Source organism: Hylobates moloch, unplaced genomic scaffold (assembly GCF_009828535.3).
Source record: "Hylobates moloch isolate HMO894 unplaced genomic scaffold, HMol_V3 SCAFFOLD_12, whole genome shotgun sequence".
In the NCBI taxonomy this organism is placed as follows: domain Eukaryota; kingdom Metazoa; phylum Chordata; class Mammalia; order Primates; family Hylobatidae; genus Hylobates; species Hylobates moloch.
Genome location: NW_026652287.1, coordinates 46,076,257 through 46,080,392, shown reverse-complemented (window position 1 = coordinate 46,080,392; position 4,136 = coordinate 46,076,257). Strand labels below are relative to the sequence as shown.

At 43.7% G+C, this 4,136-nt stretch overlaps 1 protein-coding gene across 2 annotated transcripts in view; it reads right to left on the bottom strand.

The window, feature by feature from the left end:
* Positions 1-4,136, bottom strand: part of NFIX (nuclear factor I X) — a 221,801-nt gene that overhangs the window by 122,502 nt on the left and 95,163 nt on the right. The gene's annotated exons all lie outside the window — the stretch shown is intronic.

Below are 4,136 nucleotides of genomic sequence, written 5' to 3'. Positions count from 1 at the left end.
TTTTTTTTTTTTTTTTGAGACGGAGTCTCGCTCTGTCGCCCAGGCTGGAGTGCAGTGGCGCCATCTCGGCTCACTGCAAGCTCCGCCTCCCGGGTTCACGCCATTCTCCTGCCTCAGCCTCTCCGAGTAGCTGGGACTACAGGCGCCCGCCACCACGCCCGGCTAATTTTTTTGTATTTTTTTAGTAGAGACGGGGTTTCACCGTGGTCTCGATCTCCTGACCTCGTGATCCGCCCGCCTCGGCCTCCCAAAGTGCTGGGATTACAAGCGTGAGCCACCACGCCCGGCAATAAAGTTTTGTTAAGAGGAGATCTCCAACACTTGTTAAGTCATGTGGGAGAAGCAACATTCAGAAGAATGTGTAGAACGTGCTACCTTTTAATGAAATTCTGGGCCAAGCATGTTGGCTCATGCCTATAATCCCAGCACTTTGGGAGGCCAAGGTGGGAGGATCATTTGAGCCCAGAAGTTTGAGACCAGCCTGGGCAACATAATAAGACCTCGTCTCTAGTGAGACCCGACAGGATCTTGCTCTGTCACCCAGGCTGTAGTGCAGTGGCACAATCATAGCTCACTGTAGCTGCCAACTCCTGGGCTCAAGCGATCCTCCCACCTTAGCCTCCCAAGTAGATGGGACTACAAGCACACGCCACCACCCTGGGCCAACTTTTAAAAATTCTTTTGGAGAAATGAAGTCTCAGCCAGGCGTGGTGGCTCACGCCTGTAATCCCAGCACTTTGGGAGGCTAAGGTGGGTGGATAGCAAGGTCAAGAGTTCGAGACCAGCCTGGCCAACATGGTGAAACCCCATCTCTACTAAAAATACAAAAATTCGCTGGGCCTAGTGGTGCCCACCTGTAACCCCAGCTACTTGGGAGGCTGAGGCAGGAGAAGCTCTTGAACCCGAGAGGTGAGGGTTGCAGTGAGCCGAGATCATACCAGTGCACTCCAGCCTAGGTGACAGAGCAAGACTCCATCTCGGAAAAAAATTTTTAAAAGGTCGGGCGCGGTGGCTCAGGCCTGTAATCCTAGAACTTTGGGAGGCCGAGGTGAGTGGATAGCCTGAGGTCAGGAATTCAAGATCAGCCTGGCCAACATGGTGAAATGCCATCTCCACTAAAAATACAAAAATTAGGCCAGGCGCGGTGGCTCACGCCTGTAATCCCAGCACTTTGGGAGGCCGAGGCAGGTGGATAACGAGGTCAGGAGATCGAGACCATCCCAGCCAACATGGTGAAACCCCGTCTCTACTAAAATACAAAAAATTAGCCGGGCCTGGTGGCATGTGCCTGTAATCCCAGCTACTCGGGAGGCTGAGGCAGGGGAATCCCTTGAACCTGGGAGGCAGAGGTTGCAGTGAGCTGAGGTCCACCACTGCATTCCAGCCTGGTGACAGTGTGAAACTCTGTCTCAAAAAAAAAAAAAAAAAAATTACCTGGGTGTAGTGGCAGGTGCCTGTAATTCCAGCTACTCAGGAGGCTGAGGAAGGAGAATCACTTTAACCCAGGAGGTGGAGGTTGCAGTGAGCCGAGATGGCGCCACTACACTCCAGCCTGTGCAATGGGAGGGAGACTCCACCTCAAGAAAAAAAAAAAATTCATAGGGGCAGAAAGTAGTATGGTGGTTGCCAGGGGTAGAAGGAGGAAGGATGGAGAGATAGTGTTTAATGGGGACAGAGTTTTGTTGGGAAGACAAAATGTTCTGGAGATGGATGATTGCACAATAATGTAAATGTGGGTAATGCCACTGAATCGTACACTTAAAAATAGTTAAAACAGCCGGACGCAGTGCTCACGCCTGTAATCCCAGCACTTTGGGAGCCCGAGGTGGGGAGATCCCCTGAGGTCAGGATTCAAGACCAGCCTGGCCAACATGGTGAAACTCTGTCTCTACTAAAATACAAAACACATTAGCTGGATGTAATGGCACATGCCTGTAATTCCATCTACTTGGGAGGCTGAGACAGGAGAATCGCTCGAACCCGGGAGGCGGAGGTTGCAGTGAGTCAAGATTGCGCCATTGCACTCCAGCCTGGGCAACAAGAGCAAAACTCCATGCCAAAAGAAAAAAAAAATGTTAAAATGGTAAATTTTACATGTATTTTGCCACATTAACAAAAAATATTTAGGCCAGGTGCAGCAGCTCATGCCTGGGCAAAATATTGAGGCCCTGTCTCTAAAAAAAAAGAAAAAAAAATACAAGAAAAAGAAAAATATTGGCCAAGCATAGTAGTGAGCTGAGGTGGGAAGATGGCTTGATCCCAGGAGTTTGAGACTGCAGCGAGCTATGATCGTGCCACTGCACTCCAGTCTGAGTGACAGAGCCAGAGCCACACAAAGCCAAAGAGGGAAAAAAATGTTTTTAACATACTGGCCGGGCACAATGGCTCACACCTATAATCCCAGCATTTTGGGAGGCTGAGGCAGGCAGATTGCTTGAGCTCAGGAGTTTAAGACCAGCCTGGGCAACATGGTGCAACCCTGTCTCTGCAAAAAAATTACAAAATTTAGCTGGGCGTGGTGGCATGTGCCTGTGGTCTCGGCTACTCTGGGAGGCTGAGGCAGGAGGATCACTTAAGCCCAGGAGGTCAAGGCTACAGTGAGCTGGGATGGTGCTACTGCACTTCAGCCTGGGCAATGGAGTAAGACCCTGTCTCAAAAAATAAATAAATAAATAAATAAATAAAGCCCAGGAGTTTGAGACCTGCCTGGGGCACATACTGAGACCCTGTCTCTACAAAAAAATTAAAAAATGAGCTGAGAGTGATATGCATCTGTGGTCCCAGCTACTCAGGCGGCTAAGGTGGGAGGTTAACTTGAGCCCGGGAGATCAAGGCTGCAGTGAGCCGTGATATTGCGGCTGCACTCTAGCCTGGGCAGCGGAGTGAGACCCTGTCTCATAAAGAAAGAAAAACTTGTATTCATATTTGTTTTTATGTGTACAAAGTAATTCTGGAAAGATACTCAGGAAATTAAGAGCTGTGGTTATTCATGGGAGAAAGGGGAGGAACTGAAACTTGGAAGGCAGATGCTGCTTCATAAACCTTATATGCTTTGCTTTTCAAAGCACGTAAATGTATTAACTATTCGAAGATAAATTAAATAGTTTGGAGAAGCCGAGGGCAGTGATACAGACCTCTAATCCAAGCTGTTTGGGAGGCTGAGGTGGGAAGATCACATTAGGAAAGGGAACTAAGACCAGCCTGGCAACACAGAGAGACTCCAGTCTCTTAAAAAAAAAAATACATATATATATATATTTATTTATTTATTTATTGCTGGGCACAGTGGCTCATGTCTGTAATCCCAGCACTTTGGGAGGCCGAAGCGGGCGGATCACTTGAGGCCAAGAGTTTGAGAATTCCCTGGCCAACATGGTGAAACTCCGTCTCTACTGAAAATACAAAAGTTAGCCGGAAGTGGTGGTGGGTGCCTGTGATTTCAGCTACTCAGGAGGCTAAGACAGGAGAATCACTTGAACCCAGGAGGTGGAGGTTGCAGTGTACTGAGACGGTGCCACTGCACTCCAGCCTGGATGACAGAGAGAGACTCCGTCTCAATATATATGTAACATATTAATATATTGTATACATACATATATGTATAAAATATATTAACTTATATTAAGTTAAAATATATTAATTATATTATACTAATTAAATTATATTAATATAAGATGTATTAATTAATTTACATATATGTCTGCATACAATATATTAATATATTATAAAAATATGTTACATTATGTCCTAGGCTATATTTATATGTGCTATGTTTATATTATATAAATAATATATCATAAAAATGTTACATTATGCTATATATTTATATTTTATATAGCATATATGTAACTTAATATACAATGTAAATATTACATATTTTATATTATATATTTTTTCTTTATTTTTTCACATGTCACCAGAGATAGTCAGGAAATATAAATCTATATTATACATTATATAACATTTATGTTACATATTACATATTATATATTATATATCATAATACATTATAATATATAATGTAATGTATTATGATATATAATATATTATATTAATATTAGTGTAATATTTTATATTGTATTATATTATAATTATAATATATTAATATATAATAATATTGTAAATTATAATATTGT